This window comes from Lissotriton vulgaris, chromosome 1_1 (assembly GCF_964263255.1).
Source record: "Lissotriton vulgaris chromosome 1_1, aLisVul1.2, whole genome shotgun sequence".
In the NCBI taxonomy this organism is placed as follows: Eukaryota; Metazoa; Chordata; class Amphibia; order Caudata; family Salamandridae; genus Lissotriton; species Lissotriton vulgaris.
In genome coordinates this window covers 165,324,559-165,343,334 of record NC_141685.1, presented here as the reverse complement: position 1 = coordinate 165,343,334, position 18,776 = coordinate 165,324,559, and the positions used below count along the sequence as shown (strand labels likewise).

At 48.1% G+C, this 18,776-nt stretch overlaps 1 long non-coding RNA gene across 1 annotated transcript in view; it reads left to right on the top strand.

The window, feature by feature from the left end:
- Nucleotides 1–8,086: 8,086 nt before the first annotated feature.
- Nucleotides 8,087–18,776, top strand: part of LOC147737995 (uncharacterized) — a 271,541-nt gene continuing 260,851 nt past the window's right edge. The window contains exon 1 of the long non-coding RNA XR_015305543.1: nt 8,087–8,237. This is a non-coding gene — a long non-coding RNA (uncharacterized LOC147737995). The remainder of the gene's footprint in view (nt 8,238–18,776) is intronic.

Below are 18,776 nucleotides of genomic sequence, written 5' to 3'. Positions count from 1 at the left end.
TTCCTGTCTTCCAATTGATCAGTGGCTCCTTCTAACCTCCGGCTACCTCCTGGGCTTTGGAGGCTTAATCCATCCCATGGAGCATGGACCAAGTACTGCTTACTGTTGCCAGTGCCCTTCTACTAGCTGCAAGTACTCTTTTTTTATTTTCTACATAAGAGTGCATGCACCTGCAATCTACCCTCCCCCCACCTCCGCCGCTCCCTGTGGTTTCACCCAAACCCTTCCCCTTCACTAAAATCAATGTGAATGTATTGAAGCACTTTATATGAGCACATGTTACATTACATTTATTTTTGTTTTTTTAGGCACTAGGGAGATTACTTTATTTGCCCAGAATTACAGCATGTTGAGCTGACTCCAAGGTTTTAACCCAGTTCCCCAGTTCCAAAGTCGGCAGTTCTGGCCATTATGCCACATCCTCTCCTACAGAGATACCCGTCCTTACAACTTCGGTCTGGGTGCTGGTCTTTTGTACAAATGATGTTGCCTTTTTAGCGGTGGATAGGAAGTTTACGTTTACCATTGTGTCTGTTGATGCAAATATTTTGGACGGTAATATTCTTCCGTGTAAATTTATTTTTCTACGCACTGTCCTCTATACCAAAGAAGTGATAAATTCATTGCTGCGTCAGAATACTTGTTCTGTTTACGTGATGTCAAGAAGCAATTTTGAATGGAGCCGTACTCCTTCCTGTCTGATAGGGTGCTTCACTGCAGGTAGCGTAAGTAACAAAAGTAGAAGATCAGTCATCTACAAGGGTTGTATTGTCAGTCCCCAGCCCGTGTGTGCTGCTGTCTCTGCTCCTCCTGCGCCCTTAAGGGGCTGATCCTCTGTGTGTGTGTGTGGCTCTGTGTGTGTGTGGCTCTGTGTGTGTGTCTGGCTCTGTGTGTGTGTGTGGCTCTGTGTGTGTGTGTGTAGCTCTCTGCATGGCTCTCTGTGTGTGTGTGGCTCTCTCTCTCTCTGTGGCTCTGTGTGTGTGTGGCTCTGTGTGTGTGTGGCTCTGTGTGTGAATGTGGCCCTGTGTGTGTGTGTGTGGCTCTGTGTGTGTGTGTGTAGCTCTGTGTGTGTGTGGGGGGCTCTCTGTGTGTGTGGCTCTCTGTGTGTGTGTGTGTGGCTCTGTGTGTGTGGCTCTGTGTGTGTGTGGCTCTGTGTGTGTGTGTGGCTCTGTGTGTGTGTGTGTGTGTGGCTCTCTGTGTGTGTGTGGCTCTGTGTGTGTGTGTGGGGGGGGGGTCTGTGTGTGTGTGTGGGGGGGGGCTCTGTGTGTGTGTGGGGGGGCTCTGTGTGTGTGTGCAGGACCCTGTGTGTGTGTGGGGCTCTGTTTGTGTGTGGGGCTCGGTTTATCTCCCACCTCGGACAGCTACTAATTTCTGCTATCAATTTGTTCGCAGACATCTACATTGGAAATGAAAGCACCCTAATTAATAATATTAGGTGATTTTAATTTTAAAGTTGGAGAAATAGAACCATTGGTTACATAGCCCATATACTGACGGACTGCTTTCATTATTTTTTACTATCCTCGCACTCAGACTCATGATCTCTCACCCCACCCCTCCCTCCGTCCCTCCTTTCCCTGCTTACCCCTCGCACCTTTCCTCGTAATCATTTACTGAGCACTTTGTTTCTAGTTCATACTCACTGCTGCCTTGTCTGCACGCCCGGTGCGTGTGCTCACCAATTCCACTTTAGCCACTGAGAAACAATTATTCACGGTACATCTCTGTACAAGGAACTCTTCCGCACTTTGAATTACATGCTGCTATCAGTTTATTTGTACTCTTAGTCAAATTATAATGAAACCTCTCCACTTTTACTTATACACAATGTCTCTGTTTTTTTTCTTTCTCTTTTGCGTCACTCTACATGTCTTTATCCCCACTCCCTCTCTCTTTGGTTTCTCATTCCTCCACCTTCTCTCACCCTTTTTACGCCTATTTTTTTTGCTGACACATTTTCCCTTACTCCTTCTCCATCATTCAGTTTCACACCATCTCACCAACTCCTTTTTTACCCCTCTTCTCTCTCTATCCCATCCTATCCACTCCAATTAGTTTCTGTGCTCTTCCCTCTTAGTTTTCCACTCTCCTTTAGTCTCTCCCTGTTTAACCTGTTCTCTTCCTCTTCGTTTAGTACTCTCTCTATTTTCTCTAGACCTTTCACTTACTTCTTTGCTGAAAATTCCCTCTCTCTAGTTCCATTGGCCTCTCCACGATGGGGATGCTCTCCCCTTCTCCCTTTCCCTCTGTCAACTGTCTGTACATCTCTATAAGCGTTCCTCTCTCTCACTCAACCCACACCTCCCTCTTTATTTTACACTCTCCTTTTCCTTATTTTGGTCTCTTTCTTTCGAACCTAACTCCACCTGAGAAAAACCCTTCTTTCATTCTTTTGCCTCCACTATCTCTCTCTCTATATTATTCATTATCTTGCACTCTATAATCTCTCAGTCCTTATCCATGTATTTCTTCCTGCCTCAGTCCCCACTCCCTCTTCCACTCCTTCCTCCTCCATTCTTTGCCTGTTTCTCTTTCCCATCTCTTTCTTTCACTCTCTTTTTCTTCCACCCAACTCCAGGTTTCATATTTCTATATCCCTCCCCACCGATCTCTCCTTCTCCTACTACTTCCATATCTCCTTCTTCTCTAGCGACACCTCTCTTTAAGCTCTACATTCCTATCACATACTTTTCTCTCTTACTTCCCTCGTTTGATCTCTCCCCTTCTACCTCTCCCACCTCACTATCCCTTCCTCTCTACCCAACTCGCCATTTTTAGGTCTCGCTGAAGCAATGCGTAAGCTTTGTTTTCGGCGAGAGTCTAGAAAGCCGCTTTCTAAAGTCTACCCACTGCGGATCGCATACAGTTCATATGAGGTAGGCGCGTGCATAGGAATTCGCTCCCCCTACCCCTCCCACAAAGCAAGGCAAGACTCCTGTACTGATCTGCTGTTCATTTCCACTGCCTCCTTCTGTGACTCCCGGTTCTCTTCTCCTGTGACGATCTGCTGTTCTCATCCACTCCACCCCCTTCTTTAACTCCCTGTTCTCTTCTCATGTGCTGATCTGCTGCTCTCATCCACCCACCTCCTTCTTTAACTACCTGTTCTCTTCTGCTGTGCTAATCTGCTGCTCTCTTCCACCTCACTTCCTTCTCTAACTCCCTGTTCTCTTCTCCCGTGCTAATCTGCTGTTCTCTTCCACCGCCTCCTTCTCTTACTCCCTGTTTTCTTCTCCTGTGTTGCTCTGTTGCTCTCTTCCACCTACCTCTTTCTCTAACTCCCTGTTCTCTTCTCCTGTGCTGATCTGCTGCTCTCTTCCACCTCACCTCCTTCTCTAACTCCCTGTTCTCTTCTCTTCTCCTGTGCTGATCTGTTGCTCTCTTCCACCCGCCACCTTCTTTAACTCCCTGTTAACTTCTGCGGATCTGCTGCTCTCATCCACCCACCTCCTTCTTTAACTACCTGTTCTCTTCTCTCGTGCTGATCTGCTGTTCTCTTCCACCCCACCTCCTTCTCTACCTCCCTATTCTCTTCTACTGTGTTGTTCTGCTCTCTTCCACCGCACCTCCTTCTTTAACTCCCTGTTCTCTTCTGCTGTGCTAATCTGCTGCTCTCTTCCACCTCACTTCCTTCTCTAACTCCCTGTTCTCTTCTCCCGTGCTGATCTGCTGTTCTCTTCCACAGCCTCCTTCTCTAACTCCCTGTTTTCTTCTCCCGTGTTGATCTGTTGCTCTCTTCCACCTACCTCTTTCTCTAACTCCCTGTTCTCTTCTCCTGTGCTGATCTGCTGCTCTCTTCCACCTCACCTCCTTCTCTAACTCCCTGTCTCTTCTCTTCTCCTGTGCTGATCTGTTGCTCTCTTCCACCCCGCCTCCTTCTTTAACTCCCTGTTAACTTCTGCTGATCTGCTGCTCTCTTCCACCCCCACCTCCTTCTTTAACTCCCTGTTCTCCTCTGTTGTGCTGATCTGTTCCTCTCTTCCACCCACCTCCTTATCTAACTCCCTGTTCTCTTCTCTCGTGCTGATCTGCTGCTTTCTTCCACCCTGCCTCCTTCTCTAACTCCCTGTTCTCTTCTCCTGTGCCGATATGCTGTTCTCTTCCACCCGCCTCCTTCTTTAACTCCCTGTTCTCTTCTCATGTGCTGATCTGTTGCTCTCATCCACCCACCTCCTTCTTTAACTACCTGTTCTCTTCTCTCGTGCTGATCTGCTGTTCTCTTCCACCCCACCTCCTTCTCTACCTCCCTGTTCTCTTCTCCTGTGCTGTTCTGCTCTCTTCCACCCTACCTCCTTCTTTAACTCCCTGTTCTCTTTTGCTGTGCTAATCTGCTGCTCTCTTCCACCTCACCTCCTTCTCTAACTCCCTGTTCTCTTCTCTTCTCCTGTGCTGATCTGTTGCTCTCTTCCACCCGCCTCCTTCTTTAACGCCCTGTTAACTTCTGCTGATCTGCTGCTCTCTTCCACCCACCTCCTTCTTTAACTCCCTGTTCTCTTCTGCGGTGCTGATCTGCTGCTCTCTTCCACCCCACCTCCTTCTCTACCTCCCTGTTCTCTTCTCCCGTGCTGTTCTGCTCTCTTCCACCCCACCTACTTCTTTAACTCCCTGATCTCTTTTGCTGTGCTAATCTGCTGCTCTCTTCCACCTCACCTCCTTCTCTAACTCCCTGTTCTCTTCTTTTCTCCCTCTGATGATCTGCTGCTCTCTTCCACCCCGCCTCCTTCTTTAACTCCTTGTTCTCTTCTGCTGATCTGCTGCTCTCTTCCACCTCGCCTCCTTCTCTAACTCCCTGTTCTTCCTGTAGGTTGTCAGCTGGTCGCCATGCCTGCCTCCAGCAGGCAGGTCATAGCTGCTGAGTCCGCCAGTGGTGCTGGTCAGCAGTTATTATAGACTGCATGGCCATACGATGGGGGTTTAAGGCCAGTGGTGGATTGGATAATTGTATAGCCGTGCTGTCCCTGTGGTCCTGTCTTTTGTTGTGCTCTGCCTGTTTAGCAAAACACAGCACCACTGTTTGTAGATAGGCATTTCTGAGAGTTTTAATTTCTATTACCTAGAAACATAGCACCCATATTAGTAGACTGCAAGTACATCCCCCAGAGTTTGGTTGTGCTATTGAATGGTCAAAGATCCTCTGTTCAATGGTACTTGTTTTATCGACCTTAGAAGGACGAAAAGCTATGTGAACATGTGAGTATAGGAGAGCAAACACAGATCATTGGAGTATGCACATTGGCTCCTTGGTCCACCAGTGTAATACATAACTGTTAACATACCACATGTCCCAGTAAGATAACGGTGTTCGGACAGTGTAGTGACACACACACAGTAGAGTGTTTTGCTGCTACTGACGTTCGTCTCTGCAATATTGCTGATCAAACAACAGTAGGGGAAGGGCCTGCTGGGGATAAAGATAGCAGATTCTGTTGCTGCTGAGGGCGGGCTCCCTGTTTTCTAGTTGTTCCTGTCGTCAGAGCAGCCTGTGACCGAAAAGGGGGCTCTCTGTAAGCTCACTGACTCCTAGCAGTCACTGCAAACCCTCCTGGCCTGATAAACATGTCAACCTTGCTGACCTCTGATTCTCTCCAAACCCACTGGCCACTGCCCACTCTGCTGTGACACCTGACACACACTGCAGCCCTAACTTACTCAGTAAACCACACACCTTCAAAACACACTGCAGCCCTAACTCACTCAGTAAACCACACACCTTCAAAACACACTGCAGCCCTAACTCACTCAGTAAACCACACACCTTCAACACACACTGCAGCCCTAACTTACTCAGTAAACCACACACCTTCAAAACACACTGCAGCCCTAATCACTCAGTAAACCACACACCTTCGACAAACACTGCAGCCCTAACTCACTCAGTAAACCACATACATTCCGCACACACTACAGCCCTAACCTACTCAGTAAACCACACACCTTCGACACACACTGTAGCCCTAACCTCCTCAGTTAACCACATACATTCGACACACACTGCAGCCCTAACTCACTCAGTAAACCACATACATTCCGCACACACTACAGCCCTAACCTACTCAGAAAACCACACACCTTCGACACACACTGAAGCCCTAACTTACTCAGTAAACCACACACCTTCGACACACACTGAAGCCCTAACTTACTCAGTAAACCACACACCTTCAACACACACTGCAGCCCTAACCTACTCAGTAAACCACACACCTTTGACACACACTGTAGCCCTAACCTACTCAGTTAACCACATACATTCGACACACACTGCAGCCCTAACCTACTCAGTTAACCACACACCTTCGACAAACACTGCAGCCCTAACTCACTCAGTAAACCACATACATTCTGCACACACTACCGCCCTAACCTACTCAGTAAACCACACACCTTCACACACACTGTAGCCCTAACTTACTCAGTAAACCACACACCTTCAACACACACTTCAGCCCTAACCTACTCAGTAAACCACACACCTTTTACACACACTGTAGCCCTAACCTACTCAATTAACCACATACATTCGACACACACTGCAGCCCTAACCTACTCAGTAAACCACATACGTTCGATACACACTGCAGCCCTAACTTACTCAGCAAACCACATACATTCGACACACACTGCAGCCCTAACTTACTCAGCAAACCACATACGTTCGATACACACTGCAGCCCTAACTTACTCAGCAAACCACATACATTCGATACACTGCAGCCCTAACCTACTCAGTAAACCACATACGTTCGATACACACTGCAGCCCTAACTTACTCAGCAAACCACATACATTCGACACACACTGCAGCCCTAACTTACTCAGCAAACCACATAACTTCAACAGACTCTGCAAACCAGCTAACCCACAAAACATTCTGCAAATCTCACCAACCAAACAAACAATTCAACCCTCATTGTGCACACAATATATTGCAAGCATGCACAACACAGTGTAGTAATGAGGGCAAGAAGGAAAATGTCTTAGCTAAAATAAAGTGCAGTGCTCTAAATGGCCAGTGTTTTCATATATCTTGGGCTGTGATGTGCTTGACACTGAATCTCCGTTCTGCAACAGGAGAATGGGACAATCTCTGGGTGCTTTGGACTTGTAAGGCGATTGAATTTTCAGAGAGTGCTACAAAAGAAAGCACACCGGACGTGGGCCACTTTATATTGGCAGCAATGGAATGAAGGGGAGTCCTTCAGCTGCACACCTGGGGCAGCTCACTGTGAAACAAAGGCGGGGGGGCCCGGAAAGAGGAGCTGCATCCGAAGCAGTGAATGGGCGCCTTTCTTTGGTGGCGGGGGAGCTTGAAAAAGCACCCCTCGCCTTTGTGCGGGCCTCTCCTGGGAGCCTCGGCCAGGCAGGAGCTCTACCTGGGGAACCGGGGTTAACACTGCTCAAGCAGTAGTGTTCGCCGCTGGATCTTGAAAGCGCATGCGTGCAATCACGCGCATGCGCACTAAATCGGCAGAAGAGTGGGGAGCTTAAAAATACATGCAGCCAAGACATGGGGTTTCCACGCATGCGCATAATTATGCGCATGCGTGGAAAGGCGGGGGGGTGTAAAGACAGATGGGGTGGGTCTATTGATAGTACACCGGCACGGTCCTAACTCAGCGATAGGAAGTGGTTTGCTCGCTCCGCACATGCGCAGCTGAGAGACGCCATGTTTTATTTCGTGCGCGATGGTGGCTGGTGCAGCGCCGTGAGCACGCGCGTCGCTTCGGGGGCAATAACTCACCGGGACACACTCTTCACAGGCATCCGGGCCCCCAGCGTGCCCCACCTCTTCCCCAGTCCCTGCAGCCTCCACTGAGCGGTGTTCAAGGAGAGGTGAGGCATTCTAATCCCAGTTACTGTACGCATGCTGGAGACAGTGTCTGTTTTCAGCGCATGCGCAGTTGCACGGCGCTTGAGTGACTAATTTAAGCCTGGCTGCAGTTCTCTCCGTTTCTAAACTGCATTGGTACGCTTCCCTTTAGCGCATGCGCAGTGGTTAATCCCAGCCCCTCTTTAACCCTCGCTCTACTGCGGAAGGCAGCGTCTGTCCTCCGCACATGCGGAGTTGCTGCTGGAGGCAGAGTCTTGAGCGCATGCGCAGCTGCAGGATCCTCTCGGCGGCTCTTGTCCCGCACGTTGCTTGCTTGTTTGTATTTGTGTTTCTGAGCCGGAGTCGCGCGGGGCCCCTCAGTGCCAGGCCGTGGCTCCGCCTCTCACAGCGCGAGCGCACACGGAAGGTACGAAATAGCCTCGAGGCAGCGGTCGGAGAGCGTTAAGTAAAGTATAAGAACTGGAGTGGGGGCGGGGCCTGGGAATGGGAGGGGCGGGGTCTGTAGGTGTGGGGGGCCACTGTGGTTTGGGGGCGGGGCTTGTGAATGGGAGGGGCGGGGTCTGTGAATATGGGCGGCGGCGGGGTCTGTAGGTGTGGGGAGGGGCCTGTGAATGTGGAGGGCGGATCAAAACAATAACTCTGCCCAGCCTGGGGCCATTGAGTGATTAGTTTCAGAGTGCGCATGAATGCGCCTCTCTGCCGGGGGTGGGGCGGGGCCTGTGGGGGTGAATGCTCCTCTGCTGGGGGTGGGGCCTGTGGGTCTGAATGCTCCTCCTCTGCCGGGGGCGGGGCCTGTGGGTGTGAATGCTCCTCTGCTGGGGGTGGGGCCTGTGCGTCTGAATGCTCCTCCTCTGGCGGGGGCGGGCCTGTGGGGGTGAATGCCAGAATCAAAAATTAGCTAGCATTCGCGCCAAGAATTTTCAATTCTATTAAGGACACGGAGGCGAGGATTATGCTTCTCTTTCTTTACTGTATAAACACAGCAGCCAATAAACATATAGTTTAGTGCAATAAAAAACTTCAATGTCCATGGTGCTTGGCGTAGCCACGCCCCCTTCAGCACCCATAAGAGCCTAGGACACACCTTCAGCTTCCTCTTTCTTTGCGCAAACTGCACAAGTCCATGAACCATAACAGTCTATAACTTCTCCAACATGGAAAGAACCGGGACCCTGGTCCAACATCATTCTTCAACGGAAGACTTCTTACTCCTTGTTCTTGTCATTGCCTGGAAAAAACGAAATAGACAACCCGTAACTGCTGTAAACAACAGAGTATTCATAAACAACGGGTGGGCAAGCATGATCATACAATGAACATAGCCAGGTGGGATAATCCTCGCCTCCGTGTCCTTAATAGAATTGAAAATTCTTGGCGCAAATGCTAGCTAATTTTTGATTCTATTACAGGACCGGAGGCTTCAGATTATGCTAGTTCAAAGCTGTATTAAATACCATAGAGGTAATGTCCCCCACCGGCTTATAATAGAACTGTCTGAATGTAGATTCAGAAGACCAATCTGCACAATGCAGTATGTCTTGAACATTAGCCCCCAACAGAAATGATTTTGAAGCCATGGCACCTCGCACCGAGTGCGCCCCGAACAATTGAACATCAATACCAGACTCCTTCATAATAAATTTCAACCATCTTGCAATAGTAGCCGAGGACACAGGCTTAAAAGGTTTCTGCACAGCTATCAAAAGCTGCGTGACCCCCGCGGGCCTTATGGAACGAGTACACTCCTCGTATGATTTCAAGCATTGGACCACACATAATTTTGGATTACTAGGAAAAGCCTTGTATTCAATGTGTCTAGACAGTATTTTTGTGCGGCCTGTGATAGTAAAAGAAACTCCTTCCGGAGTAAATACTCTACCTGCAATATCCAAGGCGCGAACGTCTGATGATCTTCTGCACGCCGACAAGCATAACAACATCTCTAACTTCGCTGACAACTGTTTCCTAGAAAGCTAGTCGTTAGACAGCCAGTTGTCCAGAAATTTAATGACCACAGAGACATCTCAAAGCCCCGAATACTTGGGCTTGGGAGGATTCGCTACCCGAACGCCTTTAAGCAGTGTACAAACCAAGGGATGCATACCCACTGGTTTCCCGTCAATGCGAACGTGTCCCGCCGAGATAGCCGACCGGAAATTGTTCACGGATCTGTCGGCCAAACCGCTAGTGGCTTTGTCGGACAAGAAATTTACTATGTGAGAAATTCCTGCCCCCACGGGATCCAGATCCCGTTCCACGCACCAACATAACCAACTCTTCCAGGCTGAAGAGTACCTTTTCCTCGTGGAGGGAGCCCAGGCTTGCTTAATGTAATCGCTAGCCGCTCCCGAAATTCCAGGCACGTGCCACCGTTGCCTGAAAGCCTCCATGCCATCAGCGTGAGGCCCCGGGACGTGATTAGCGGGTGCCGCTCCCGTGCTGGTCCCAGCAATAGCGTCTCCGATCATGGAAGTCTCCTGGGGAGGTCGCAACACATCTCTAACCGCATCGGGAACCATGGTTGCGACTGCCACAGAGGCGTCACTAGAATCACCTCGGCCTTCTGCTTGAGAATATGAGAGGCCACTCGTGGGATCAATAGAAAGGGGGGAAGCGCATAGTTCACCGCCCCGACCAGTCCTGCAAGAAGGCATCCGTCGCCTCCGCTGCTGGATCCGGCCTCCAGCTGAAAAACCTGGGAAGTTGACGGTTCAGTCTGGACGCAAACAGGTCCATCTGGCAGGGACCCCACAGGTCCTGCAACCAATGGAATATCTTGGGCGACAGCTGCCAATCGCTGTAGTCGCGAAGATGTCTCGAGTTCCAGTCTGCTACTACATTGGATTGCCCTGGAATATATTCCGCAACCACCGAGATCTGATGACTGAGGCAATAATGCCAGAAATCCTTGGCTATCTCCACCAGCATGGACGATCTCGTCCCCCCCCAGCTTGTTTATATATCGAACCGCAGACACATTGTCCATCCGAAGGAGGATGCAACACGAGTGTCTCTGGGGTGAGAGCGTCTTGATCGCGAAGGAGCCCGCTAGGAGCTCCAGACAATTTATGTGCAACTTTAGTTCTTCTTGCGACCATCTTCCACCTGTGGAAAACTCGCCACAACGCGCGCCCCAGCCCCAACGGCTGGCGTCTGATTCTATGACAACTTCCGGGACGGAGCCGAAGATGGCTCTGCCGTTCCACGCTTCCACGTGGTTCAACCACCACTGCATTTCGTCTCGCACTTCCTGAGTCAGTGGAATCAGGTCCGAGTAGGCCAGCCCTCTTTGAAGGTGCTGGATCTTGAGTCTCTGCAGAGCCCTGTAATGTAGTGGGCCCGGAAAAATCGCTTGTATTGACGAGGCCAACAACCCTACTACTCTGGCCACCGACCTGAGAGAGGTCACCTGTTTGCTCAGAAGAGATGAGATCTCCTTCTTCAAATCCCTCAACTTCGACTTCGGCATACTCAACTGTGCGATCCGCTAGTTGATCACAAAGCCCAGAAAGTCCATCTCCTGCGACGGAATCAGGGCAGACTTGTCCCTGTTTATCACAAATCCCAGATCCTGAAGAAGGGTAATGGTCATCTGAAGATGCCTGAACACCAGTTCCGAGCTGTGAGCTAAAATCAGGATGTCGTCTAAGTAAATGATGAGACGCACCCCTTGCTCCCTCAGGTGCGCTACCACTGGTTTCATCACCTTGGTGAAACACCAAGGAGCCAAGGAAAGCCCGAAAGGAAGGGCCGAATATTCGAACCAACGTCCCTTCCATTGAAACTGAAGGAAACGACGGTGAGGGCGGTAGATGGGGATGGAAAAGTACGCATCCTTTAGGTCTAAACGTACCATCCAGTCCCCTGCCTGTAAAAGATCTGTTAACAGATGGATCCCCTCCATCTTGAAATGGTTGTAGACTAGGAAGTAATTGAAATCTTTCAAGTTTAACACTAGTCTGTGACCTCCGCCTCTCTTCTGCACAAGGAAGATATTGCTGCAAAACCCGTGCGGGTTGTACTCGCATCTCGCTATGGTGTGTTTGCGCAGCAATTCTTCTATTTCGCTGTCTATAGAACTCAACTCTAGTCGGGAAAAATGGAGAACTTTCGGGGCTGCTCTCTGTGTGGGGTTCTGATAGAAAACCAGGTGAAACCCTTGAATGGTCTGAAGGACCCATGCATCCTGAGTCAGGAGACTCCAATTGTGTAAGAAAAACATCGTGCGACCCCCCCAAAGGCATGCAAAAGCAATCCATAGCGCTCACCTGAATTGTTCTGGGCGTGGAATCCTGCCCTGTTGCCGCCTGCATGAAACTTGTTCCTGGCGTATCTGCGACGCTGTGGGTAGAAGGTACCTCCTCTTGTCGAGTCCCAATCACCTCGACCCCTTCCGAAGTCATCTCGGGGGGGACCTTGATTGCCGAAACGGCCTGGCGAGCGTCCCCTTCCTCGGCCGGCCCTATTAAAAAGGTTATTCTGCAGGGCTCGCTTGATGCCTGCTTGGGCCTTGTCCAGGGAGGTGAACGTACCCACGTACTTTGAAACGTCCTTCACAAAACGATCTCCAAAGAGATTGCCCTCTGCTAGGGGATCCGGTTCAGCTGAGGCTAACTCGGTCAAATTCTAATCCATTCTCATCAACAGCGATTTGCGCCGTTCCGATGACACTGCGCAATTAGCATTACCGAGGAGACATATGGCGCGCTGGGTCCACCCTGCCAGAATATCTGGATCGATAATGACGTTGGTCTCTTTGGCATGCAAGGCCATTTCCAGGATTTTGGCCAGAGGCCCCACCACGTCTAACATTTTATCCTGGCAACCCCTCCAGGCGCGATCCAAACCTTTCTTGGGATCTTTGGCGAACTTCTTTAGAAACGTCAGCATACTGGCGTCAATCTCCGGGGTCTCAGCAACCCTGTGGGGAAGATCAGGACGGGGACATTCAGACCGCAGTCTGTTACGGACCTCCTTATCGAACCCTTTCCTCAGGTTCTCCTCTAGGTACTGCGCCACAGCCGGGCCGGGACCCACTCTGTGGAACGGGGATGCATGATCTCCGAGGGGTCGAAGGTAAAAGGAGTGTCGGGGGGAGCTGGTTCTGAAGCCGAAGAGGCAACTTTCTTTGCCCTCTTCTTCGGGGGCTGCTCCTCATCCGTGTCGGTAGTGTTAGTGGTGTCAGTGGTGGCGGTGGTATCAGTGTCCACGTAACGCTGCTTACTCGTTGCCTTACTACAGTTGGCATAAGCATGATCAGAGTAGGACGGGGTCGTAAGAGAGCCCAAAGCGCTGGAGCCATTGGTCTGATGAACCTGCCTGCGGAGTTGGTGTCTGCTTCTTACCGGGCTTGTGCTTGGCATAGCCATGGCGCTTGGCGAAGCTCTCGAGCTGCTTGGTGATCGGTTTAATGCTGCCGCCAATGCTTGTTGTACAGTAGCAGGTACTGCACTTTCTACTGCCTTGCTAACTGAGGCCTGGACTGATGCACCCAGGGCCTCCACAATTTTGTCCTCCACTGCAGCAGATTGCTGTTCTGCATAGGTTCCTTCCTCCGCCTCCTCATCGTAATAATAACCATCATCCTCCATGGTGGACTGTGACAAAAACCTGAGAATATATATACAATAATCCAATAGAGGTAGGCACCAGAGGAGTCAGTGGGGGGGGTCAACCCCAAGCACACAGTGATATATTATAACAGAGTCAGGTAGTAATCCCCTCAGCAGATGCTGTAGTCAAGTATTATTACAGCAAGGACTGTTATTGCAGCCAGTCAGGCGTTCATACAACCAACTCCGACCCTATCATGTGTAAAAACGGTGGAAAAAACAGACTTTGGCGTGTGTAGCCCAACGCGCGCCCAAATCCTACTAGGAAATAGCCCAATGGGCGCGCGTTGTGCTGCACGCTCCTGCCGTGTGGCTCTCGGCTCGCTCCGGCGGTCGGGCGATCAGGGGAGCCCTCGCGCAGCCTGACCGGGGACGGGGAAAGACTAGAAGCCCCAGGTAGGCGTGACCGGCACTCGGTCTCTGTCCTGACACCTGCGCCGCTAGGCGCACCTCCGTTGGAAGTGGGAGCAGAGCTCCGATACGGCGCGAGCGCGCCCCTCAGACTGCCCGCCTACGGCGGGGAACACACACCGCGGGAACACCCGCGTCTACCTAACAAAGCCCCTAGCAACTGAAAGCAGGCACTAAAAGGCAAAACACAGAAGCGCTACGCACAAGGGCGCATTTGCCCACATTGAAAGTGATAACTCACACGCAAATCATCCTGCATCAGTCACAAAACATTGCCAAACATCACACATGCATTAGAGAAGGGGCTGGGCACTTAACTCTTGCTGTGTGAGCAGCAAAGCAAGAGGAAGCTGAAGGTGTGTCCTAGGCTCTTATGGGTGCTGAAGGGGGCGCCAAGCACCATGGACATTGAAGTTTTTTATTGCACTAAACTATATGTTTATTGGCTGCTGTGTTTATACAGTAAAGAAAGAGAAGCATAATCTGAAGCCTCCGGTCCTGTAATAGAATCCGGTCCAGGAAAGACATGGCTTGGCAGTTCGGGCTGGACTCTACCCATGAGGCACAGGGTCAAGGCTGATTTGCATATGGCCATGTCTGAAGTGGGGTGGTGTGAAGTGCAAAAAACGATGGATTTAGGCGCCTCTGGTCAGTGTGTCAGCCGGTAAGTCACAGTCTCCTCTAACTTACTATGGCAAGATGTGGTGTATTTATACCCAAAAGTATCTGGGGCTTCTTTCTCTTTGTGTGGTTTGTATGGGCCATTGTCGGACTGAGGAAGACGTAAGGGATGAACGTTGTACATAGATAATGTTCATACATAATGTATGAGCCCATCTGAGATGTTATAGGAGGCCTTTGTTTAAGGAAACCCTCCTTCTGCACCCAGAACTGAAACTAGACAAAGGTTCAATCCTAAGAGCCTGTAATTATGTAGTGTAGGGGGCTAGTGTAGGTGAAGGATCATGCCAATATTAGGGCATCTAGGATCATGTGACTTCCAACAACCAAATGTGTGACACTTTGTCACTATCAAAATCAAGTTATGAAGAGGCACTTACCTCTCTCATATACATTTCATTTGTTTTATAGCGCTCCTCATACCAGTGTAGGGTGTCAGAGCACTATACATCATACACACATTATACAGAGACATTGAATCATAACTGTGTAAATCAGACTATAGGAAATGTTACATATGACGGTGAGGATTGCAAGTTGTAGAAATCACGTCATCCATACTGGTAGGCAGCATATTTTAAGAGTGTTTGGTCTGGAGAAGCACAAACTCATGACTTAATAAATAGCGTACTACAGTGATTGACTTTACTAAAAAAGAATGCACATCGAACCCTTTTTAGCAACATTAGGATAATAAAAGACTGGGGGAGAAAATAATGTTCTAACCTGTAACACACAGTTTGAATGCAGGTACTTGCAGAGAGTTCATACCTAACTGTGCTATATTAGGATTGTAACCCATGAACTGCAAGTAACAAAAGGACCTCTGTGACTCTGTGATGAAAGCAGTAACTCATTGAGCTGGCCACATAACACTGCAGGGGTGTGGAATTTTATAAAATATCTTCTTGTCCAAAGGACAAAATGTTTAAGAAATCTTCTTGTCCTGTAAAAAAATCAACTTGTCCCATTTGGTACCAAACAATGAAGTTTCAATGTATGACCGCATTCTCATGTAAGAGCTTGGATAGCAGCCTTTCTGATTATGCCAGGGCTCATTTTACTATATTATTAGAGACAACGATCCCTAACATGGGAAATATAAGAACATATCCACAAAACTGCAATCAGCGTTTGGTGTTCTATTGTCCCAATGGAACTTTTTTCTTGTATTTACTTCCATACTAATATAATAAAGAGAGAGAACCCAAACCTTTGAGGCGGGTAATCTCAGGAACCACAGTGCCAATCAAAACACCCAATACAGCATTGGAAATGTCAGGGTAGGCAGATGGACATAGGGTATATACCAGCAAAACATATACTTTAGAAGGGCAAAGTACGTTGTTTGACAAAGTAGTCCCTTGGAAGTAGCCCCCTCATTTTTTTTTTAAAGTAGTTTTACGTTGATTTGCCTTTATTTTGTTTTTAAAATATTGACATGCACCAAAGCTGATGTATTAAATGATTCCTTAGTGCAATGGTAGTTAATGTTTTCAAACTCTACATTGTAGCTTTCTGCACACTACAACCATTTTTAAGTTGCAAATATTTTGCTCTCTTAATCCCTTTTTCAAGGAGCACATTGTTTGGGGTACATTGTCCGTTTTCAAAATAAAATCTCCAATATTGCTTCCATTCTTCTTTATACACTTGCACATTATAAAGGAGTCTTCTGGAAGCTATACACATAGCCACAACTTGTAAATGTTGCAGACAATGCACACTTGCTTTTATTGGATCCCCTGTCAGTAATGCAAGCTGAATTCCTGCTGACTGTGTTTGAATATATCTGACTTGAATTCTGTGCTTGAGCTAACTTTAATGCAATTGACCCATGAACATGTTACACAACTTTGTTTTCAAACATTAGCATCCCGACAAGCCGAATAAACTGTGGGCGATGATACATCTAGCAAGCAAATGCAAATTTGTCACTATATTATTTCCCTGAGAAACTACCAATTTGTTTCAGAGTCGATGGGGGGATTTGAGGAAGCCAGCAAGAAAAATGCATCCGTTAGAAAACCCCGAAAACAGGCAATTGAAAAAATATTAAGGTACTATGGTTACAGCAGGCACTGACTTGTCATTGAAGATGTTAAGAAGAAAGGTCATGCCTTCCACAGCAATTTACTTAGTTGCCTCTCCAAGTCATACCATGCAGACTTCATGCAAAGTAAAGCTCAAACTCCACACAGCTAATGTTCTGCATAGCTCCTGCACAACCCACGGGCATGACACACCTCATCTCTAGAACAACTTGTATCCTCTGTAGTGCTGCTTATACACTTTACACCTTCTATTTAACAATTCCCTCATGCACTATCCCGTACCCTTACGTGAATGATGCACAGCACTGTTCATACCTATTTTACAGCTCATGTCCTGCACAGGTCACTGTAAAGATAATATGCAGTGTAGCTCAGGTACCATGTGGATCACATGTAAGACATAGTTGAGCCTTGCATTACCATTGTTCCTAGCATCTTCAGTATAGTGCACAAATCAAGGTATGCACAGCCCATGCTTGCACAGCTTATCCCATTTTGACAGGTAGTATCCTCTACGTGCTGAGGGATGCGAAGATGGGGTTCTTATTAAAAAAAGGAGATTATGGTGTGTGATTTAGTCATACTCTGCTACTAAGTAAAAGGAACAGCCCTTTGATGGTTTTATTCAAGGGAGTAGCCAGAAAGTTAAAATACCCCCCACTTTGACCAATGCTCTGACAGCACCAAGTAAGGGATGTAAGTGAGCTCATACCTCCTTAAAACTCCTTTGTCACTTCCATCCAAGCATCTGTCTGCTCATGTCCACCATTTCACCTTTACATTCAGTCATTCATTCTATCATTCATTCTTTCTTCCCATTCAATCCATCAGCCATTCCATACATCTACCCATCTGTTCACCCATCCACTATCTATGCACGCACCCAGCCACTATCTATGCACGCATCCATCCACCCATGCATCCATTATTTGACTTACCCTTCAAACAATAACGCCTTTCAACTATCAATTGTTCCTTTTGCCATTCATTTATTCATCCATCCTCTCAGATTTTAATTTACTTTGCCATACATCCATCCTCTCAGATTTTCATTTACTTTGCTATACACCCATCCTTTCAGATTTTATATTACTAGAAATCCTTTTATCCATTCCAACTTTTATTTACTCTGCCATCATTTTATCCACTGATCGATCGATCCATCCATCGTTTCACACACCCATCCACTCTTTCACCCACTCATCCATCCTTTCACCCAACCATCCATTCATCCTTTTATCCACTCGTCCATCCATCCTTTCATCCACCCATACATTCACCCACTCATCTATCCTTTGCCCCTCTTCCATCCTTCTCTCCCTTTTCTAGCAACCCATCTTCTATTTTCTTTTAGTTAATCATCTCTTATCTGCCAAGTTGTAGATGAGAGGCCCATAAAAAACTCACCTCTGCTGTAGCTGCTGTAGGGAGGGGTTCACTATGCCCCAGGTTTTATTGGTGGGGGGCCCTTAGTCAGTAGATTTAGCTTTAGAACCGCACGAGCTTTCAATTCACTAAAACATTAAAAAGTGTTGTCAAAATCCTATAAAATAATACACCCTTGGTCACAAACACACGCACAAATAGGGCTAGAGTGGTATTTTATCGAGTTCAGTCCACTAGGTAAGAGAGGCAGCAACAGCGTGTTAAAAATATAAATATAAATGCTTAAGTTGCATTTGTAAAGATGAATTTTCCATAAACTTAATGTTAGAATATTGTGCAAGGCCCTACATCAAAAAGTGGATTTTGACAACACTTTTTTGATGTGGGGCTGGGCACAATATTTTGTTGCCCGTCATAGTTTACAGAAAATTCAACTTTACAAATGCAACTTTATCATTTATGTTACTACGCTTTTGCGGCCTCTTACCTTGTGGGCTGAGAATGATCTGATAATAGCTCCGATCACAGTAATAGGCACAGTGTTGGAGAGCAGCCGTGATCTCGGCAGCTGGTGGTGATAGGCCGTGTGCTTTACACCAAAGGCACAAAGGCAATGACCTCTGAATGATGGGGCCACGAGGCAGGTTTTGGGGAGTGCAGAGACTTTGAAATACAGGATTATTGTGAAATGAAGTACTTGTGCATTCTGCTTACAAGCAACGGTGACTGGCCTAAATGCTTTCAGCGTGCAGTTGTGAGTTACAGCCTGCACTCTGAATGAACCGTGTAAGCAGAGAGTTT